Source organism: Coregonus clupeaformis, chromosome 33 (assembly GCF_020615455.1).
Source record: "Coregonus clupeaformis isolate EN_2021a chromosome 33, ASM2061545v1, whole genome shotgun sequence".
Classification (NCBI taxonomy): Eukaryota; Metazoa; Chordata; class Actinopteri; order Salmoniformes; family Salmonidae; genus Coregonus; species Coregonus clupeaformis.
Genome location: NC_059224.1, coordinates 15,908,596 through 15,932,529, shown reverse-complemented (window position 1 = coordinate 15,932,529; position 23,934 = coordinate 15,908,596). Strand labels below are relative to the sequence as shown.

Below are 23,934 nucleotides of genomic sequence, written 5' to 3'. Positions count from 1 at the left end.
TTAGGGTCCTGCCTCATGTCCACACAAAGCGTGACAGCCATAGATGCATATCTATCTATCTCTACATTTCTGCTTCCATCCCTGGACACAGGAACAAAGCTGCGGCTCTGTCTTCAAAGAGCTGTGTAACACACATGACCTAGTCGTATCAGCGTCTCCATCTAAAGTAAAAGCAGGTGGCCAAATGTTGCGTATTTCCTCTCAATCAGTCAATTTCAAATTGAATCAGCCAGTTGTGCCTATGTGCTGCGATACACAGGGGCTACATCTACAGTTAGCGCCCCCACAGGAGAAAATTGCTATATAGCTACAGGTAACTGCCAAAATAAAGGAAACACAAACATAAAAGTGTCTTAATAGGGTGTTGGGTCACCACAAGCCAGAACAGCTTCAATGCACCTTGGCATAGATTCTACTAGTGGAACTCTATTGGAGGGATGCGACGCCATTCTTCCACAATACATTTCAGAATTTGGTGTTTTGTTGATGGTGGTGGAAAACGCTGTCTCAGGGGCCGCTCCAGAGTCTCCCATAAGTGTTCAATTGGGTTCAATGTTGGGGGTAACGCTTGCAGTAATAATACCATTTTTTGGCACCGTTGTCACACCCTGATCTGTTTCACCTGTCTTTGTGATTGTCTCCACCCCCCTCCAGGTGTCGCCCATCTTCCCCATTATCCCCAGTGTATTTATACCTGTGTTCTCTGTTTGTCTGTTGCCAGTTTGTTTTGTTTTGTCAAGCCTACCAGCGGTTTTCCCCTTGCTCCTGTCTTTCTCAAGTTCCTGTTTTATAGTTTTCCCAGTTTTGACCATTCTGCCTGCCCTGACCCTGAGCCTGCCTGCTGTTCTGTACCTTTCAGACTCTGTTCTGGATTATTGACCTCTGCCTGCCCTGACCCTAGACTGCCAGCTGTTCTGTACCTTTTGGACTCTGATCTGGATTATTGACCTCTGCCTGCCCTGACCCTAGACTGCCAGCTGTTCTGTACCTTTCAGACTCTGTTCTGGATTATTGACCTCTGCCTGCCCTGACCCTAGACTGACAGCTGTTCTGTACCTTTTGGACTCTGATCTGGATTATTGACCTCTGCCTGCCCTGACCCTAGACTGCCAGCTGTTCTGTACCTTTTGGACTCTGATCTGGATTATTGACCTCTGCCTGCCCTGACCCTAGACTGCCAGCTGTTCTGTACCTTTTGGACTCTGATCTGGATTATTGACCTCTGCCTGGCCTTGACCTGTTGTTCGCCTGCCCCCTGTTTTTGTAATAAACTTTTGTTACTTCGACACTGTCTGCATCTGGGTCTTCTCCTGAAACGTGATAAGCGTACTGTTCCAATTTGAGTAATAATATTCCAGTTACTAATCAAAGATGGGTCGTTGTTACCCCAAAATTATTCTTTTTCTAAACGTCACCTCATTTCACCTTTTTATTTTCGGCCGGGCAGCCTAACTCAGATGCTCTGATGAAGGAATAACTGCTGAAACACGTTAGCCTGTGCTGCCGTTTCCCAATGTTCTTGAAAAAAAATGGATTAACGACCCCAACACTGATTGGGTTGAGATCTGGTGACTGACACACACACACACACACACACACCCTTTAACCCCCCTATGCTCCCTTCAGACACCTCTTTCAAAGTCACTGAGATCTCTTCTTCTAGCCATGGTAGCCAAAATAATGAGCAACTGGGCATTTTGATACATTTTTTGACCCAAAGAATGATGGGATGTTAATTGCTTAATTAACTCAGGAACCACACCTGTGTGGAAGCACATTATTTCAATATACTTTGTATCCCTCATGTACACAAGTGTTTCCTTTATTTTGGCAGTTACCTGTATATCTCTCAGAGGGAGAGAGGAGTGGCTGCAGAACTTACTTTGTCACGCTAATACTAGGACATGGGGAGGTGTCTCACACCAGCTCAAACCAGCTCTCTCTCTCCTCACAGACAACTTAGCAATCTCTGCAATGACGTCAAAGAGGCAGTGCACTCGCAGGCAAAGCTAGAGCTAGCTCAAGTGAGTGTGTGTGTGTGTGTGTGTGCTTTCAGGGGCATATCACGGTTAACATTTTACAGCTCAGATCCGCTTGCCTGTATGAATGCATGAGTTTAAGACTTCAGGCATTGCAGAGAGAGAGAGACGAGTTGGAGGAAAGAGAGAATGGCAAAGAGAGGGAAGGGGAATGAAAGGGAGAAAGGGAGCGAGCACAAGAGAAGAGAGGGAGTGAAAGAGAGAGAGAAGACTGCAGAGTGATCACCTGATTAATGAGAGGGCTGATGAAAGACTCATGTTGACGTCAATGGACTCAGCTCAGCAGCACACAATGCAGGGAGGAGAAGCAGAGAGGGGGAAGAAAAAAGGGGAAGATGGGGAGATGAAGACAGGGGAGATGAAGACAGGGGAGATGAAGACAGGGGAGATGAAGACAGGGGAGATGAAGAGAGGGGAGATGAAGAGAGGGGAGATGAAGAGAGGGGAGATGAAGACAGGGGAGATGAAGAGAGGGGAGATGAAGACAGGGGAGATGAAGAGAGGGGAGATGAAGAGAGGGGAGATGAAGAGAGGGGAGATGAAGAGAGGGGAGATGAAGAGAAGGAGAAAAGAGAGCCATCGGAGCATGCATCAACCTGATCAGGTCAACCAAACTGAATCTACCATTCACAGGTCAAAGACACTATTCACATTAGCAAGGTTAAAGGACAGTTCCTCATTCTCCAACCCTACCTCTCTTTCCCCATCCCTCCATCTCTCTGACATCAGTTCTGCTCACACACACACACACACACACACACACGCACAAACACGTCCTTTTCTAAATGAAAGAGGGGAGTATTATGTACGGTCAGGTCCAAAATAATTGTCACCCTTCATAAAGAGGGGGCGGCAGGTAGCCTACCGGTTGAGAGCGTTGGGCCAGTAACCGAAAGGTCGCTGGTTCAAATCCACGAGCCGGCAAGGTGGAAAAATCTGTGGTTAAGAGCGTTGGGCCAGTAACCGAAAGGTTGCTGGTTCTAATCCCAGAGGCGGCGAGGTGGAAAAATCTGCCGTTCTGCCCTTGAGCAAGGCAATTAACCCCCAACAACAACTGCTCCCCAGGCGCCAATGACGTCGATTAAGGAGGGGTTGGGTTAAATGCGGAACACACATTTTGGTTGAATGCATTCAGTTGTGCAACTGACTAGGTATGCCCTTCCCATTTTCAAAGACTGTAAAAACAAAGGTAATACAAACAATGAGCTATATCGTATGCTCAAAAAACGTGGAAAATTATTTTATACTAATACAATTGCGCAAAGAAAGAGATTTTGTTGAACAAGTAACATTTTCTTTCTCAAAAAGATAGGGGTCAAAATGATTGGCACCCCTGTTTTCAACACCTTTCAATACCTCACTTTACGAGGATACTGAGCCTTTAAAAAAAATGTTTTATGAGATTGGAGAACACATTGGGAGGGATTTTAGAACATCTATACAGAATCTTTCCAGATCCTTGATATCCTTCATATGCGCTTATGGACTGCCCTCTTCAATTCAAACCACAGGCATTCAATGGGGTTCAAGTCTCAGAGACTGATAGGGGGCTGTAGCCTGGTGCGCTATGGGATGTCAAGAGCGTTTCCTTGGTTACTGGAGAGTACCAGCAGAGGGGGAAGTGTCTCAATGCACCAGGGCATCCGCTCTGAAATGTAATTGAAGATAGACAGCAGAGCAGAGCAAAGCGGACGGACGGTGCAGGATTAGGGCCAATTTCTCCTGGATTAGGGACTATTTCTATGGGATTAGGTCCATTCCTCTGCTATGAGGTTTGAGACTGACCCACAGAACAGTTTTCTGGTAGGGATTATTATACATCTCCATCTGAAATAGGTCAGGTGGATGGAGGAAGTGCCTGGAATACCATGATAGGTAGTGGAGACAAAGATACAGTGGAACAGCAAGTTAGGTTGTTTCAGCTCTCAATGCTACATTTTGAAAACAGTCAGGCATGGAATAATGTGTAACACCACTCAGCTGAGTATGGCAGATTTCATAACTCACGGACTCCAAGCATCGCAGTATATTATAGCATTGCCCATCCTCCACTATCCCTGCTGGCTGGCTGGCTGGCTGGCTGGCGGTCTGTGTTGTTAACCAGGAGGTAAAGTATCATGATAGAGCAGCAGCAGAGTCCTGCCCAGTCGGGACTTAACATCAGGAACTATAAATAGCAGCACAGCCAGCCTGTCAGGATGTTAACTGAGGAGCTTCTCCTCTCCTGAGCAGCACAGAGAGACAGAGAGCAGGGGGAAGAAGAGTTAACACAACATGCTGCACAGCGCTCTGTGCATAAATAGGTCTTTATGTAATAAATCAAAACAAATGACAAGGTTGGGATATTGGGATTAAGCAGTTTCCTTAAATAAATGCAATTCCGCCTGGCAAATCAATTAAGTGCTGGGTTTTGGTTGGTTTTTCTGCAAGACGAGGGATTAAGGCTCTTGTATAAGCCCCTGACTTTATGAGTCAATATTTGACAGCTCTGGACTGGACCTCCCTGTGTTTGATCCTGTCTGAAGAGGTGAGGGATGGCTGAGGAATGTGTTTGTGTATGTGTATGTGTGTGTGTGTGTGTGTGTGTGTGTGTGTGTGTGTGTGTGTGTGTGTGTGTGTGTGTGTGTGTGTGTGTGTGTGTGTGTGTGTGTGTGTGTATGTGTGTGTGTGTGTGTGTGTGTGTGTGTGTGTATGCCTGCATGCATACCTCTCTTCATGTTCACGTTATATCCTTGTTTCCAGGAAAGGTTTAGTAAACAGACAATTATTCCATCCAATATCCTGAGATGTATACTGCTCAAGACTTTATTTAGCTAGGTTTAAAATGAAAATATCAACATACAAATAGGTTATCTGAGGACCACAGTCCAGTCCAAAAATTTGGAGTCAGTCCATGTCTCCCTGAGGCCTGCAGCCTGGAGCCGTTTTAATATGGTGAAACTATTCATTTTTTAATATTTGTTTTTCAAAAGAAACATTGAACATCTAATAGTCAAATCATAGCGTAAAAGCAGGTGAGCTGGTTCTACTCTTTTTGGCAATTTTCTGGTGTTTTCTGGTGAAAACTGAGCAGGTCCAGCATAACAAGTCAACCCTGTTACCCATACATAGACAGGCTAGAAATGCTTTTTAACTTGCCACTCCCTGCTGCACACAACAAGCTTCCATTCCGCCTGTCACAGGGATTTATGGCTGATTTAAGATGAAATCGTCAACCCTGTTACTTTATTTGGCACTTAATAGGCACTTACTATAGTCATCTTTTTATTTAACCTCTTGAGATGGGAAAACTTGTTTTCTTATTTATTACAGAATGTTAACATTTGGTGAAATCAAAAGTATGTTTTGACCAAGTTACACTTCTCAAAAGGCAAAGAATTGGTGGAACCACCCAACTTTAACTCAGAGGGTCATTGTGTGACAGCCAGGGACCATTGACCTTAGAACTACTATCTCCATTCTATATAATAGAGCAATGGATGTCAATATCTGCTGCAGCACACATGATCATGGTAACTCCAAACCACCAACACAATACATAGCCATTGTTTTCCACTAGCGCCGGCTATACAGCCGACACATTTTCAGCCGGGTACTTTTTCAACTTAAATTAACTAGGCTACTTTTCAATTTGCTAGTCCCAAAAAATTCTGCCGAGCCCTCTCCCGCTAGAATGAACGATATGCATCTTCTAGTGATCTATTGATAGGACAGGCGCCTGTCAGTCAAAGTGAGTGATGACAGGGAAACTGCTGGTTTGACAGTCTGCTGTCTGTCCCGCCTCTCGGTACCTGGGTGTGTGTGTCATGTTCTCTGTGGTTGCAGTCTAACTTCTTTAAAGGGAGGGAGAAAGCATGAATTAGCATGTTCCATATAATTTGGCAATGATAGTCAAAATCCACGTAGCCTATTGTTTTCTGGCACTGCTGGGTTTTTCACACTCAATAGATTCCTGTGTGTATCAGGAATGGTCCACCACCCAAAGGACATCCAGCAAACTTGACACAACCGTGGGAAGCAATGGAGTTAACATGGGCCAGCATCCTTGTGGAATGCTTTCGACACCTTGTACAGTCCATGCCCCGACAAATTGAGGAAACTCAATATTATGAAGGTGTTTCTAATGTTTTGTACACACAGTGTACGTCCATGGTATTGCATCGGCACTAAAGATCTCATTTGTATTTTCGATATTAAGTCCATCAGGACTTGCCAGACAGTGAAGTTAGTGAGTGACTCGTCAGTAGCCTACCGAATTGCATCGGTAAGAGAGCTGTTCATTTGGCTCCCTAATTTGCATACTGGTAGGCTTTTTGGTGATTATCTGCAGATAAGTAATAAAAACATTGGATGAAGATGGTGAAACCTCCTCACTACAGGAACAATAGGTAGGCTAGTGGAGAGAGAGCCTCACTCTGGTCCAAAATATGATCAAATAAAACAGATTTTATTTCAAAGATACTGATATAGGTGTACTGATGTAATCAAAGTGTTGACAATGGAGTAGTCAACTGCTGCTTTCTGTGTAGCAGAATTCTTCAATCATACCAAGCCTGTGGAAGTCTGTAGAATCTTACAGGTTTCTTTAAAGGCCCAGTGCAGTCAAAATACTTTTTTCCCCTGTGTTTTACAGTGCCTTCGGAAAGTGTTGAGAACCCTTTACTTTTTCCACATTTTGTTAGGTTACAGCCTTATTCTAAAATTAACTAAATCATTTCCCCCCCTCATCAATCTACACACAATACCCCATAATGACAAAGCAAAAACCGGTTTTTAGAAATGTTTGCTAATTTAAAAAATCTAAAACAAATATCACATTTACATAAGTATTCAGACCCTTTACTCAGTACTTTGTTGAAGCACCTTTGGCAGCGATTACAGCCTAGTCTTCTTGGTTATGACGCTACAAGCTTGGCACACCTGTATTTGGGGAATTTCTCCCTTTCTTCTCTGCAGATCCTCTCAAGCTCTGTCAGGTTGGATGGGGAGCATTGCTGCCCAAATATTTTCAGGTCTCTCCAAAGATGTTCGATCAGGTTCAAGTCCGGGCTCTGGCTGGGCCACTCAAGGACATTCAGAGACTTGTCCGAAGCCACTCCTGCATTGTCTTGGCTGTGTGCTTAGGGTCGTTGTCCTGTTGGAAGGTGAACCTTCACCCCAGTCTGAGGTCCTTAGCGCTTTGGAGCAGGTTTTCATCCAAGATTTCTCTGTACTTTGCTCCGTCCATCTTTGCCTCGATCCTGAGTAGTCTCCCAGTGAATGCCAGTGAAAAACATCCCCACAGCATGATACTGCCACCACCATGCTTCACCTTAGGGATGGTGCCAGGTTTCCTCCAGACGTGACGCTTGGCATTCAGGCCAAAGAGTTCAATCTTGCTTCCATCATACCAGAGAATCTTGTTTCTCATGGTCTGAGTCTGTAGGTGCCTTTTGGAAAACCCCAAGCGGGCTGTCATGTGCCTTTTACTGAGGAGTGGTTTCCGTCTGGTCACTCTACCATAAAGGCCTGATTGGTGGAGTGCTGCAGAGATGGTTGTCCTTCTGGAAGGTTCTCCCATCTCCACAGAGGAACTCTGGAGCTCTATCAGAGTGACCATCGGGTTCTTGGTCACCTCCCTGACCACGGCCCTTCTCCCCCGATTTCTCAGATTGGCCGGGCGGCCAGCTCTAGGAAGAGTCTTGGTGGTTCCAAACTTCTTCCATTTAAGAATGATGGAGGCCACTGTGTTCTTGGGGACCTTCAATGCTGCAGACATTTTTTGGTACCCTTCCCCAGATCTGTAGCCTTGACACAATCCTGTCTCGGAGCTCTACGGACAATTCCTTCGACCTCATGGCTTGGTTTTTGCTCTGACAACTGTGGGACCTTACATAGACAGGTGTGTGCCTTTCCAAATCATGTCCAATATATATATATATTTTTTACCTTTATTTAACTAGGCAAGTCAGTTAAGAACAAATTCTTATTTACAATGACGGCCTACACCGGCCAAACCCGGACGATCTGAATCCTTTCCAAAGGCACTGTATATCATATTGTACAGCTGATGAAACGAACACTGTAAAAGTATGAAAAAATAATCTGCCCATCCCTACTAGAGGAGAACCACATTTATCCCTCTCCCAATGAGAGCTCCTCTGGTCCTGCTACCCCTTGGCCTGCATGTACACTGTGGTCCACGTCTCTCCTCATTCCTTATCTGTCTGTCAGAATGCCAGGAAGGTTACTGTGGTCTCTGTTTACACAACTTTATCTAACTTTATCTTCACTCAACACTACACACACCTAACAGCTCCATAGCTGTACCACACATGACCTAGGGACCAGAAGTCCTCACAAAGATAGTAAAACAAGGAACATTCGGACAAGTGTGGACATTTCACCGGTCCCCACAAGGAAAAAGGCTATTTTAGGCTTTAGGTTGAGTGTGAAAAACCCATCCGCCAAGAAAGAAATTGTCCGCCCCCTGAATCTAGCCAGCCCGCTGCTGATCTCTGCAGTACAGACTGGGAGATAGGCAAGCAGGAAGCCTAAAACATCAGTGAAACAAGCTGCTGTTGTGGTGCTGCCAGGGCCGATCCTAGCCTTTTGGGGGCCCTAAGTGAGATTTGGTTGCCCCCCCCTTATGCCATGTTAATGATATCTGAGTGAGAGTGACTAGCAAAATTAATGGACTAACTTACCAAATTGTTAGCTGACATCGCTAATTGAGTGACGGTCAGTGACTGACAAATCAGTGAGAAACTGCTGATGCACAATTAGGATTGGACGATATTATGATAGCATCGTCTATCGACGATGATTGACAACCATCGTCGAAGGTGACGACGTCATGATGTGACAGACGATGGTTTAGCCTATTTGAACTTGACTGTCGCTGCGCATGAGTGACATTCTGAGTAATTTGCCTATTCCTATTTGCTATAGCAATAAATATGCTATATACAGAATGCCAGAGAGGAATGTAGGCTACACAGAGCGGATAATTCCACCAAAGTAGCGCAAAATGTCCAGTCAGAAAATATTGTTTCTCTCTCTCTCTCTCTCTATGCATGTGCCTTATTGCCTAAATGTATTCATTTCTGTTCATAATGGAGACTCTTCTCTCTCCATTCGATATGAATATGACTTTTTGCAAGGCTTCCATGATTTAATGCATGCATGGCTTTCTTAATGAATCAAACAGAGTTTCATCTGAAAAAGTTATTTGAATAGCCTAAAAACATATGACAGCCAGGGGACTAATAATTTGTATTTATTTATTTAACCTTTATTTAACCAGGTAAGCCAGTTGAGAACAAGTTCTCATTTACAACTGCGACCTGGCCAAGATAAAGCAAAGCAGTGCGATAAAAACAACAACAACGCAGAGTTACATATGGGATAAAACAAAACATACAGTCAATAACACAATAAAAAAATCTATATACAGTGTGTGCAAATGTAGTAAGTTATGGAGGTAAGGCAATAAATAGGCCATAGTGCAAAATAATTACAATTTAGTATTAACACCACATCACGGAGTGATAGATGTGCAGAAGAAGATGTGCAAATAGAGATACTGGGGTGCAAATGAGCAAAATAAATAACAATATGGGGATGAGGTAGTTGGTTGGGCTAATTACAGATGGGCTGTGTACAGGTGCAGTGATAGGTAAGCTGCTCTGACAACTGATGCTTAAAGTTAGTGAGGGAGATAAGAGTCTCCAGCTTCAGAGATTTTTGCAGTTCGTTCCAGTCATTAGCAGCAGAGAACTGGAAGGAATGGCGGCCAAAGGAGGTGTTGGCTTTGGGGATGACCAGTGAGATATAATGAGAACAAACAATATCAATACCCTATAGAAAAATCAAGTGACAAGTTTAATCAAGTTTACGCTTATTAAGAAATAAATTATCCATGCAGCCAGAAAAATGCCCCATGTGAGGTTGAAAACCAAATGGCCAATAACCTATCCTCCTATTGGCCTATCATAACAGCTTCAAGACAAGTTAAAGTCGGAGTCTATAGGCCTAGGCTATTCTCAATCACAGCTTTATGAGAGATAGAACAAACCATAGGCCTATTAAGGAAGTAGGATGAGGCAAATAAAGCAATAATTATCCAGTTCTGAAGACAGTAGACTTTGCATCTATCCAGTCCATGATTTATTACTTAACTCACTATGGTAAGACAGCCCGTTTCTCATCAGTTGACTGTCACTCCATCATGTGCGCACCACACACACACACACACCTGACCATGAAATATTATAAAATATTTCCTCCACTTACCCTCTGCCCATGCTATTTTATCAGTTTTTTTAAATAGATTTTTTCCTAAAATGATTTTGTTGTGTTGGCCAACAGTTGGCCAATACCATCATATATTAGAATGTTTTTTTGAGTAAATAATCAAGATAGGACAAATGTTGACATCGCCCAACCCTAGGCACAACCACATTTCTAAATTGCACCTTGTGTTTTGTACTATTCTAACTCTCAACAGTAAGTTGAAATCCCGACTGAGTTCCACAAAAAAATGTAACATGTTTTGGTCGGGGGTCACCTAGCGGCCAGGGGCCCTAAGCAACTGCTCAAATCAAATCAAATCACATTTTATTTGCCACATGTGCCGAATACAACAGGTGTAGACCTTACAGTGAAATGCTTACTTACAAGCCCTTAACCAACAATGCAGTGTTAAGAAAATAATAAAAGTGTTAAGTAAAAAATTGATAAGTAAAAAATAAAAATAGCAAATAATTAAGAGCAGCAGTAAAATAAAATAACAGTAGGGGAGGCTATATACAGGGAGTACCGGTACAGAGTCAATGTGCGGGGGCACCGGTTAGTCGAGGTAATTGAGGTAATACACTGCTCAAAAAAATAAAGGGAACACTAAAATAACACATCCTAGATCTGAATGAATGAAATAATCTTATTAAATACTTTTTTTTTTTACATAGTTGAATGTGCTGACAACAAAATCACACAAAAATTATCAATGGAAATCAAATGTATCAACCCATGGAGGTCTGGATTTGGAGTCACCCTCAAAATGAAAGTGGAAAACCACACTACAGGCTGATCCAACTTTGATGTAATGTCCTTAAAACAAGTCAAAATGAGGCTCAGTAGTGTGTGTGGCCTCCACGTGCCTGTATGACCTCCCTACAACGCCTGGGCATGCTCCTGATGAGGTGGCGGATGGTCTCCTGAGGGATCTCCTCCCAGACCTGGACTAAAGCATCCGCCAACTCCTGGACAGTCTGTGGTGCAACGTGGCGTTGGTGGATGGAGCGAGACATGATGTCTCAGATGTGCTCAATTGGATTCAGGTCTAGGGAACGGGCGGGCCAGTCCATAGCATCAATGCCTTCCTCTTGCAGGAACTGCTGACACACTCCAGCCACATGAGGTCTAGCATTGTCTTGCATTAGGAGGAACCCAGGGCCAACCGCACCAGCATATGGTCTCACAAGGGGTCTGAGGATCTCATCTCGGTACCTAATGGCAGTCAGGCTACCTCTGGCGAGCACATGGAGGGCTGTGCGGCCACCCAAAGAAATGCCACCCCACACCATGACTGACCCACCGCCAAACCGGTCATGCTGGAGGATGTTGTAGGCAGCAGAACGTTCTCCACGGCGTCTCAAGACTCTGTCACATGTGCTCAGTGTGAACCTGCTTTCATCTGTGAAGAGCACAGGGCGCCAGTGGCGAATTTGCCAATCTTGGTGTTCTCTGGCAAATGCCAAACGTCCTGCACGGTGTTGGGCTGTAAGCACAATCCCGACCTGTGGACGTCGGGCCCTCATACCACCCTCATGGAGTCTGTTTCTGACCGTTTGAGCAGACACATGCACATTTGTGGCCTGCTGGAGGTCATTTTGCAGGGCTCTGGCAGTGCTCCTCCTTGCACAAAGGCGGAGGTAGCAGTCCTGCTGCTGGGTTGTTGCCCTCCTACGGCCTCCTCCTCGTCTCCTGATGTACTGGCCTGTCTCCTGGTAGCGCCTCCATGCTCTGGACACTATGCTGACAGACACAGCAAACCTTCTTGCCACAGCTCGCATTGATGTGCCATCCTGGATGAGCTGCACTACCTGAGCCACTTATGTGGGTTGTAGACTCCGTCTCATGCTACCACTAGAGTGAAAGCACCGCCAGCATTCAAAAGTGACCAAAACATCAGCCAGGAAGCATAGGAACTGAGAAGTGGTCTGTGGTCACCACCTGCAAAACCAGTCCTTTATTGGGGGTGTCTTGCTAATTGCCTATCATTTCCACCTGTTGTCTATTCCATTTGCACAACAGCATGTGAAATGTATTGTCAATCAGTGTTGCTTCCTAGGTGGACAGTTTGATTTCACAGAAGTGTGATTGACTTGGAGTTACATTGTGTTGTTTAAGTGTTCCCTTTATTTTTTTGAGCAGTGTATGTACATGTGGGTAGAGTTAACGTGACTATGCATAGATAATAAACAGAGTAGCAGCAGCGTAAAAGAGGGGGTGGGGGGGACAATGCAAATAGTCTGGGTAGCCATGATTAACTGTTCAGGAGTCTTATGGCTTGGGGGTAGAAGCTGTTAAGAAGCCTTTTGGACCTAGACTTGGCGCTCCGGTACCACTTGCCGTGCGGTAGCAGAGAAAACAGTCTATGACTAGGGTGGCTGGAGTCTTCAACAATTTATAGGGCCTTCCTCTGACACCGCCTGGTATAGACGTCCTGGATGTCAGGAAGCTTGGCCCCAGTGATGTACAGGGCAGTACGCACTACCCTCTGTAGTGCCTTGCGGTCGGAGGCCGAGCAATTGCCATATCAGGCGGTGATGCAACCAGTCAGGATGCTCTGGATGGTGCAGCTGTAGAACTTAAGTCGCTTCTACCTGTAGCCGGCCCTGGGTGCTGCCAATCAAGACCTGACTCTCTCTCTCTGTACTTTCTGTGTTCTATATGCCAGTTGTGTCAGGACAGTCTGTTTGTATGTTTGTGAATGGGTGCGTGTGTGCATCCATTGATGTGTGTTCGATGGGAGATATGTCGGTCTCTCTCTGGCGTCACTCTCTCTGTCCCCTGCGATGCTGTAGCTATGTGAGCATGGCAGGCAGGCGTTCATCTGTCTGTCTGCCAGTCAGTCAGAGAGTCTGTGTGTGACTCATCCATGGCACACCACTGAGCTGGGGGAATTACACACTGACTGCTGTTAGAACACAACAGCAGTCAGACAGGCAGGGACAAACAACACACAGCCTAATCACTCCCCTGACTTTGACTCCATAGCCCTGACTGTTAAAGCTGCAATATGTAACATTTTGTATTTGTTTAAAGTTAAACATCTCCAATAAGTCGCTAGTGGTCATCCAATGTGATGCAACAGTAACAACAGTGCACCCCTAGCCTGCCTGAGAACCGCAGTATTCACTTTCCCATTCGGGTCGGATTTTCCCGCCAGATTTTGTGGCGCTTACAATGAGTGATGTGTTTTCCGTCAGTGAAGAGGTGGTCTGATAGCTAGCTAGCTGAGGCCATGTCCAACACTGGGCTAATGGCTAGCGGAGATATCTAGACATGACAGACGCGAGGGGCAAACGACCTGACCCAGCAGCAACTACTCCTCCATCGAAGCCAAAAAAACAGAAACATTTGGAGAGCATACAGGCAAAAAGGGAACGCGATAGAGCCCGGGCCAAGACGAGAGTAAACCTCGGATTTGCGTTCACAGTGGAGAGAACTAAGCGAGTTGAAGGGATTCAAAACCGACCCAGAATTTGTATTTTTTTCTGTTGAATAGGTAAGACAGCTAGCTAAATAAAATACTTTGCTAGATAAAGTGAAATGTTGCTATTTAGTTGTAAATATGTATGCAAGTAATATTTTGGATGACTTGTTTTGATTGTTTAAGTAATGTGTCCAAGTTAGTATTAACTAACTAGCTAATATTAGATAGTAGCTTGTTAGCAGACTGCGACATTGGTTTGTTTCATTTGAATATAAAATGTTGCTTCACTAGTTAGTCGTAACTAGCTAACAAACGTGCATAACGTTACTTGACCTTGTGTTACATTTCTGATGTATGTGGTTCGAAAACCACGCTGATATTGGCCAGCTTACTAGCTTCTTCAGTTCACACAAGTGTACTGGCACAGCATAGCCACAAAGCCCAGTTCAGATAAGACACGATGCAATGGTTTGTTTGATCTGAACCGTCTAGTTTTAGAACGTCTCATGTCGTTGGCTGGGGTATTCAAGATTTAACATGTCAAATTTAGCCAGTCTTGCGATGAGACGGATCCATTTAGCCATTCAAAGAACAGTGCACTAACATTCTGTGGTCATCTAAGCAGCTAGGTAGCAAGACAAGCAGAGAGCTAGCTAACTATTTTGCTGTATATAGCTAGCTTGACTTGCTGACATTTCTGACAAGTGAAAAACTGTACACTGTTTCTGGTGCATGTTTTTCACGACACTCGTTTGCTACAAGTGGCAACTTTGTTTCAGAGTTTCATCACTGAACTGTAAAGCAGCATCGTTACCGTGGAAATGTTCTCAACTGCACATCTCGTGATCTGAATGCCCCGTCTTTAGTCAGCTGTTGTACAACACAACATTCTAAAACTAGCTAGTTTTATCTCTGATCTAGGTCAGGGATGGTCAACACCAGTCCTCGGGGGCTTGATTGGTGACACACTTTTGCCCCCAGCCCCAGCTAACACATGACTCCAATAATCAACTAATCATGGTCTTCAGTTTAGAATGCAATTAGTTGAATCAGGTGTGATAGTTAATTCTATTAACAAAATAATCACCCAATATTATTATATCTTTCAGCTAAAGGACAAGCTACAATAGCATGTCTTGAAGATGAAGTGTCTAAGCATTGAAAACGGCAAAGGACTACTGTTATGTATGGTACGACGTGCTGTACGTCGTACTGTACGTTGTTATGGTTTACGACAGTGTGCTGCGTTACGGATGAATGGGTTGTCAGAATGCGTGGCACATGTCATTAAACGACAGAGTGATGTTCAATGTGAAACTGTGCAGATGTCCGTTCTTTTACAACTAGGTTAGATATAACATTGGCGACGAAGATGGCTGAATTCAGTTTACCACCGCCAGCACCATTCCTCGCCGTGCCTGGCGAACCTCCAGTCCCGTGGAATAACTGGCTTGATAGTTTTAACACTTATTTAGAAGCTATGGACTTTTCTACAATCTCCGACAAGCGGAGGACAGCACTGCTCCGTCACTGCCTTGGTACAGAGGGACAGAGGATTTTCAGAGCGCTTGGATCGGCTCCTACATTCACTGCTGCAGTCAGCCTCTTACGGAACCACTTCGCCGGGAAAGAGCGAGTGCTCCTCCGACGCTACCGGCTACGGAAGAGACACCAACGGCCGGGTGAGTCCATTCAAAGCTACGTGGCTAATCTGAGGGATTTGGCTAGCTCTTGTAACTACGGGACACTTCAGGACGAGATCATCAGGGATCAGTTGATAGAGGGGACGTTATGTGAAAAGACAAGGGAGAAACTGCTTTTGGAATCGGATAATTTACAACTAGATGGAGCTATTAAAATAGCACTCCAGGTTGAAGCGGCGTTGGAATGCTCTTCTATGCTAACAGACAGCTCTGCAGCATACACTCGGCCCCCAGCCATTCTCACACAGCAGCTTCAGCCCGAGCAGGCGCACTACAACGATCACGCGCTGCGCACGCCCTCCCGCGTCGATAGCTGCATGGACACAGACACCGACATGCCCGTGCAGCAGGCACACAGACAAACAAACAGAACTAGCTGTGGCAACTGTGGGGCTAGCTCTCACAATTCAAGGGCTTCAAACTGCCCAGCCCGTGGGAAAATATGCAAGAACTGTTCAAAATACAATCACTTTGCGAAAGTGTGTCGTTCTGCCCCTGCTACTAGCTCCACCCAGAACAGGCCCTTCGTTTCATCTCACTCTCAACATGAACACACGGAAATCCGAACCGTCTCCACCAACCATGTGTCATTCAGGACATGCACTGTGCAGCTGGGTGAGGTGGGTTTGCCTTTGCTGCTGGATACTGGCGCTGCGGTGTCGTTGCTCAACCTTGCCACTTACTACAAGTTTTTCAGTCACCTACCACTCCAACAGCCCTCCACTGCCCTGTGTGGGTACGGTAGATCTAAGATAGACATTGTAGGCACCCTCCAGGTCCCAGTACACTACGGCACCAAACATCTGCCATCATTCACATTTCATGTTGCAAAGCGGGGTGCCAACCTCCTGGGCCTCGACCTCTTCACAGGCTTGGGATTCACACTGAGAGATGACAGTGGGTCAGCTACCTACCAGGTTACCTGCACATGGCAACAGAACTGGCCGACTCTGTTTGATGGACTGGGCTGCCTCACAGCCTTTACTCACAGGCCCCTAGTGAATCCGGGAAGTGACCCCAGTCATGCAGCCCTGCGGCGCATTCCCTTTGCACTGCGTGATGATGTCACAAAAGATCTCCAGTCACAGTTGGATGCAGGCATCATTGAGCCAGTCAACGCTGCCCCCTGGATTTCAAACTTGGTCATTGCAACCAAAAAGTCCGGTGGAATCCGGACCTGTGTGGATCTCCGTGCTGTGAACAAGGCCGTTGTCCCGGATAAGTACCCCTTGCCTACAGCTGAGGAGCTGACCGCACAATTCCATGGCTCCACGATCTTCACGAAGCTTGACCTTCGTCAGAGTTATCTTCAGGTACCCCTCCATGCAGCTAGCAGAGACCTCACGGCCTTTGTCACACACGCTGGCGTGTTCAGATATACACGCATGCCTTTTGGACTTAGCTCCGCCCCCAGCTGCTTCCAGAAGGTGATGAGCACCATCCTCGCTGGAATACCTGGGGTGGCGGTCTATCTGGATGACATCGTGGTCCACGGCCCTGACCTCCACATCCATGATTATCGACTCCACAGAGTATTCAGTGCTCTACTGCGGAACAACCTGACCCTGAACGGTGGAAAGTGCACCTTTGCAGCTCCAGCCGTCGAGTTTGTGGGCTTCCGCCTGTCGGCCAAAGGCATTGCCCCACTCATGTCGAACATTGAAGCCGTCCACCGGATCCCGGAACCGACCTCAGCCTCTCAGGTGGCCTCATTCTTGGGCATGACAGCTTACTACCTCCGGTTTCTGCCCCACTACTCTCAGACCACAGCGCCCCTTCGCCAGCTCCTCAAGAAGGATGAGCCATGGGCCTGGACGGCAGCCTGCTCAGACGCGGTCCGCTCACTGAAGAGCCAGCTCACCACAGCCCCAGTCTTGGCTCACTTTGACCCCGTCTGCCACACCATTGTCACATGTGACGCCTCAGCTGGAGCACTAGGAGCTGTCCTCTCACAGCTGCAGAATGGCATTGAGAGGCCCGTCGCCTTCGCCTCAAGGGGCCCTGAGCCCCACAGAACAACGGTACTCTGTGGGCGAACGAGAAGCACTGGCCTGTGTCTGGGCGTGCGAAAGGTGGCACCTCTACCTATATGGCCGTCTGTTCACACTCCGAACCGACCACCAGTCCCTCACAACGCTACTGTCAGCATCAGGAACTGGCCACAAGCCACTTCGGCTGCACAGATGGGCCGACCGCCTCAGACAGTATGACTATCAGCTGAAGTTCACTCCGGGGAGGGATAACGTGGTGGCAGACCTCCTCTCACGCTCCTTTGACGCTCCTACTCCAACCGTCTTGCCAGACGACAACGAAACAGAGCTTGTACAAATGCTCTACGCTCCTCTTCAGTCAGTCGTCTCACTGGAGGAGCTGAAGCAAGCATCGGAACAGGATCCCACACTGTCTACCCTGCGCACCTACATACGCACTGGATGGCCAGCACATGTGCCGGAAGAGCTGGCGACTTTCGCCAGAGTGAAGCACCGAACTTTCTTGCTGGGAAGAAGTCTGTGTCTCTCGAGGGTTTTGCACTGTGGTCCCGAGTGGCCTGCGTGCGCGTGTTCTATCCATGGCGCACGAGGGTCACTTGGGCATAGTCAAGGTCAAACAGCGATGTCGAGACCTTGTGTGGTGGCCAGGCATCGACCACGACATTGAAGCCCTGGTCAGGGATTGTGCTGCATGCCTCCTCAGTGGGAAAACAGGACAGTCCGCCCCACCCCCCTGCAGCCTCTCGCATGGCCGTCCCACCCCTGGGAGCACATCCAACTGGACATCTGTGGCGAGATCCATGGACACGCAGTCCCTCACCATCAGCGCTTCCTGGTGGTGGTGTATGACCTCCACTCTAAGTGGCCAGAAGTGGTTCCTGTCGGAACTGTCACAGCACAGGCCATCGTGGACATCCTAGACAGCCTGTTCACAAGGTGGGGCCTACCCCTCACCCTTACCACGGACAATGGGCCCCAGCTAACCTCTGCCGAGTTCTCCTCATATCTCAGCAACAAGGGAATCAAACACATCCGCACGGCCTACTACAACCCACAAGCTAACGGAGGGGTGGAACGCTTCAACCAAACGCTGAAGAACGGCATCAGAGCGCACCTGGTCCAGGGGTGCACGTTCCAAACTGCTTTGAATCAAACGCTAATGCACTACAGAGCAAGCAAACACACAACAACACAGGTCTCCCCGGCATCCCTCATGCTAGGTCGTGAGATGGAACTGCCACTGGACAGACTCAGAACACAGAGAGTAGCAGAACCGGCGACTAGGCGCACCCAAGAACAGCAGGCAGTGACCGGGCACCAAAGAGCAATGAAACAGCGTTTTGACAAGGCACACAGGGTGAAGAAGTCGATCATTCAAGTGTCAGACTGGGTCCGAGCCCGACGGCCTCAGCGGTGCAACAAAATGGCCTCATTCTGGTCGGACCCCTTGCAGGTCAGTCGACAACTGGGGCCCGCCACATTCATGATGAGCAATGGATCACGCTGGCACGCCAGCCGCCTCAGAAAAGTCCCTGCCCCTCAAGGAACACGAAGGCACACAAAACAGACATGCAGGCCAGAGACGCCACCGGATGGACCTCCTCCACCACTACCACCTGAGCCCCAGCCTCTGTGGGTTCCCCAAGGGCCAGAGCCACAAGCGGTGACGGTGGAAGAAAGGCCTATGCGGGCACGAACTCGCCCTGCTTATCTGGGGGACTACTTAACCTCTTTTCATTCTTAGGCTCCGTTAGGTGTCTTAGTCAACCTCCAGGTTAATGGACTGAACTGGCTAGTTTGGAGAGTCCATCCGTTTAAGGGTTAATGTTTATTTCTTACAGGTATCACTCTAGGTTCTTGCCCTATGGACATTTTATATATGGTACCAGTCCCTGGTTTTGGAAAGGGGGGGGAAATGTTATGTATGGTACGACGTGCTGTACGTCGTACTGTACGTTGTTATGGTTTACGACAGTGTGCTGCGTTACGGATGAATGGGTTGTCAGAATGCGTGGCACATGTCATTAAACGACAGAGTGATGTTCAATGTGAAACTGTGCAGATGTCCGTTCTTTTACAACTAGGTTCTAAAACTAGCTAGTTTTATCTCTGATCTAGGTCAGGGATGGTCAACACCAGTCCTCGGGGGCTTGATTGGTGACACACTTTTGCCCCCAGCCCCAGCTAACACATGACTCCAATAATCAACTAATCATGGTCTTCAGTTTAGAATGCAATTAGTTGAATCAGGTGTGATAGTTAATTCTATTAACAAAATAATCACCCAATATTATTATATCTTTCAGCTAAAGGACAAGCTACAATAGCATGTCTTGAAGATGAAGTGTCTAAGCATTGAAAACGGCAAAGGACTACATCCTGTGATCAGATGACCCAAGACCACCAACAATGGCTGAGCTGTTACAACTTCGAGGATATGTCGTCATGCAACACAGGGTGCAGTAAGCACACCTTTGAGCTGGGAAGGACCGGACCTTTCCCTGTTGTCAGACTTGGTGGTTCCTGGGAAATGTGAAAACCTACAGAGTACTCCGAATTGTTGTTCAAAGAGGTGGGCCTACATCCAAACCTATAAATAAGGGAAGTTTGTGTGGGCAACAATAAACTTGTGAGAAAAAAATACTTGTGCATCTTCTATATAGCATATAGTCATCATTATTGTACTTTTGGAATGGTTTTAGAATGATTTACTCAACTGTTCTCTTTTCCTGGTTATCTATGCTCTTGACAGTTTACACTTCAAATGAGCAGACCTACAGGTGGGTAGATATCCAGAAAGATAGATGGACTACTCTGGTGTAAATACAGTACAAAACAAGTCGGTCCAATTACACAGATGAGGTCAAATAGTTTTATTAGGGAGATAAACAAGAATAAGGTAATCTCTGTAACCTTCCTCAAAATAACAAAAGCACAGTGTAAGGGAAACGTTCTGATAAAGTACTGAACTGATACCACCCAGACCAAGAAAAAATTCACACAAAAAGACTTACAAAGACATCACCAAATGGAGTATAAAGTACAGTGTAGTCTTGGAAAGTGTTAACCTGTTATGTAAACATACTAATAAATACATGGAATATTGAAGTGGTGAAATGGCAGCAGTTGTGTGTTGTAAGGTGCAGGAGTCTCCCTGCAATTCATGCAGGTGTGCCAGCGAGGTTGTCCGGAGACCCTGGGATAGCTCTCCGGAACTCCATGATGTCAAAAATCACTCCATGTAGCGGACAGCTCCAACACCTCTCCCCTTTCTTCAAAGGACAGCTCTTGCAATTGAGCCTTTAATGATAAGAAAAAAAGCTACATGACATTACAGAATGCAGCCAAATGTTGTGTTATATGATTATAATGTTGTGAAACGGGTAAACAGTACCACAGGTGAAAGGCTTTTACTAACCATCTCGGCCAGCCTCTCTTCTTGCCGTCGGGCAGCCCTTTCAAGGTCTTCCTGTCCAATTATTTCTGCAGCCATGCCTGTGCCACTGGACGGTCTGTGGCTCTTCAAAATTGGAATCCTACAGAAAAAATTTACACATCCCTTATTAGGATTGTATTGTAATGTTCACTACATGGTCTTTTATGAATAACCAAAAAGGATTTTCATGCAGAAGAGAGGAGTATAACACTACTACAATCCATACACATCTTCATAGCCATAGCTCTCGAGAATCAAGGGGCCATCCCAGTAATGTTATTAGCAAGCTAGTATAGTTAGGAGTCAGAAGGGCAAAGGATTCAATGCATGCCAAAGCCAAGGTTATTTTCCATGAATGCAGAGCTACGATAGTCAAAATTGCACTTCTACAATCAATACACATCTTCATAGCAATAGCTCTCGAGAATCAAGGGGCCATCCCAGTAATGTTATCTATCTATCTAGCTAGTATAGGATTCAGAGAAGGGCAAAGGACTTGCCAAAGCCAAGGTTATTTTCCATGAATGCAGAGATATAAGTCAAAATGTATTATTTTATACTGCTTTTGTATTTTTTTTACGCAAGTGTGATAACTAATGTACTCAAGCTATCGTCATATTGCTATCTTGTACCAGGCAGTGAAATTCACGGTAGCTATTATCAGCAATGTAGTTAGCTAGCTAGCTACCCTGACATTGCTAACGTTAGTGGCTGACAACGTGATTATTATAACATGTATAAAAAAATTGTACCTGTTCTGAAGACTGATGCTCAAATGAAATCGTGTTATCTTCAATCTTGTCCATAACTGTTATCGAATCTGCATCCACAGTCTCACCGACTCTGTTGGGTTGTCACTAGTTACCACAGCCACAAAGTCAAAATTGGCTACACTGGGTTTCCACTAGATAACAAAGCCACAAAGTCTCAGAGCGGATGTTGATGCTACGTAATCCCAGCGGCGACTACCAATGAGAGCTGGGGTTTCTGGGATATCGTGTTCAAATCTATAAAATAAATACTGCATTCTTGCCAGAGGGGTCTCCAAAAACACCTGTACACAAATAGCTACGCAGTGCAGGTTTAAGTGCTATAAGAATAACGAGGGTGATGTCTGGGTTACTAAGCAAACACACACATACGCAGGCATGCACATGCACGTGCGCACACACACTCAGGGGCATGGTGGCAATAATGTGAATGTTTGCACACGCTGAACTTTCTCTGACATGTTCTCTAGTCTGGAAATGAATAAATTATTAGACGTTAGTGAAACTGCATACCCTGTGTGTCCTTGTGTGTGGCTATGCATGCATGCATGTGTGTGTTTGTGCGTGTGTGTGGCCATGCATGCATATTGGTGTGTGTGTGTGCTGCCTCCCAGCGTGGCAGGGCCTGGCGTGACAGTGAGAGCGCTAAAAGGATTACAATGCACTAGTCCAATCTGCATGGCACTACTAGGGAGATATATCTGGCATCGTGGCATCATCCTGCAGAGTGTTTATTTGTCTACTTCCACTAACAGGGAATTTAATCTGGTCAGACCAGCCAGAAGACAAGTCATCACTTATGTTTATTTGCAGAGAGAGGGACAGAGAGAGTGAGCGAGACAGGGAGAGAGAGAGGGAGAGAGAGAGTGAGAGAGAGAGAAAATGAGAGCGAAAGAGAGAGAGAGAGGGGATAGCAAGAGAGAGGGAGAGATAGAGAGGGAGCGAGAGGGAGGGAGAGAAAGAAAGAGAGAGATTGAGGAAAGAGAGCATGGGGTTCAATACTGTCTGTTCCTACCACCAGGGAGCAAAGTGATGGGAAAGTATTGTCTCCTTCAGATCTCATTACAGAGTAAAGACAGACAGACAGACAGACAGGAGTGTGCCCATGATGGACAGAAGCTGTACCATGACACAGAGGGTTGTCTAATTATGTAAGAAGAACATGTATTTGAGACTGGAGACAGAGACAACCATTGCTCATGACTATGGTGCTACTAAAGATTAGAGAGAGAATGGTCTGCTGATGTGGCAGGTCTCTCATTTTGACCTGCCTTTAGTTGAGAATAGTCAGTCTGTAAAATGAATCAATGTAAAACAATATCAAAGTAAACCTGTAAATTTGCATTAGATCAAATATCCAGTCACATTCACCCATTGAACCCAAAGTCACCTTGTTCTAGAGAGATTTACATGGTTATCAAAACATCACGCCAGGGTAAGCTTACACAAAATACAGCCCTTGTTTTAAGTGTTCCTAAAATCCCCTATGGGAAAAATGAATGGTGGAAAAAATGATTGGAACCATTTCCCTGTTTGACAGCTAGGTTTTATGGGTATTATGACTCATACTGTGGTATTCTATGGGCCTCACTAAGTCCCAGGTTTAAAGCAAGTTTGCTGCAATTTTACACATTATGCCATGGGGTGGAGAGAATATTTTGCAAATGTATAACACATTTCAAACCATCACTATGCACACCTGGCAACCCTCCTTACGTGGCACACCTGGCAACCCTCCTTACGCACATCTGGACTCTATCACCTTCCTGATTACTCCCCATATAGAGTGCCTTCGGAAAGTATTCAGACCCCTTGACCTTTTCCACATTTTGTTATTCTAAAATGGATTAAATAACAACAATTCCTCAGCAATCTACACACAATACCCCATAACGACAAAGTGAAAACAGGTTTATAGAAATGTTTGCAAATGTATAAAAAATAAAAAACAGAAATACCTTATTTACATAAGTATTTGGGACTCGAAATTGACAACTTGATTGGAGTCCACATGTGGTCAATTCAATTGATTGGACATGATTTGGAAAGGCACACACCTGTCTATATAAGGTCCCACAGTTGACAGTTCATGTCAGAGCAAAAACCAAGCCATGAGGTTGAAGGAATTGTCTGTAGAGCTCCGAGACAGGATTGTGTCGAGGTATAGATCTGGGGAAGGGTACCAAAACATTTCTGCAGCATTGAAGGTCCCCAAGAACACAGTGGCCTCCATCATTCTTAAATGGAAGAAGTTTGTAACCACCAAGACTCTTCCTAGAGCTGGCCACCCGGCC

The 23,934-nt window shown here is 45.9% G+C and overlaps 1 protein-coding gene and 1 long non-coding RNA gene across 3 annotated transcripts in view; both read right to left on the bottom strand.

Moving 5' to 3' along the window:
- rcan2 (regulator of calcineurin 2) overlaps positions 1-23,934 on the bottom strand; it is a 116,817-nt gene that overhangs the window by 54,761 nt on the left and 38,122 nt on the right. The gene's annotated exons all lie outside the window — the stretch shown is intronic.
- On the bottom strand, positions 20,204-21,931 carry LOC121548882. Its single transcript, XR_005996704.2, has 3 exons — positions 21,623-21,931; positions 20,853-20,970; positions 20,204-20,734 (listed from the first exon to the last, which is right to left on the bottom strand). It is a non-coding gene; the product is annotated as an uncharacterized LOC121548882 (long non-coding RNA).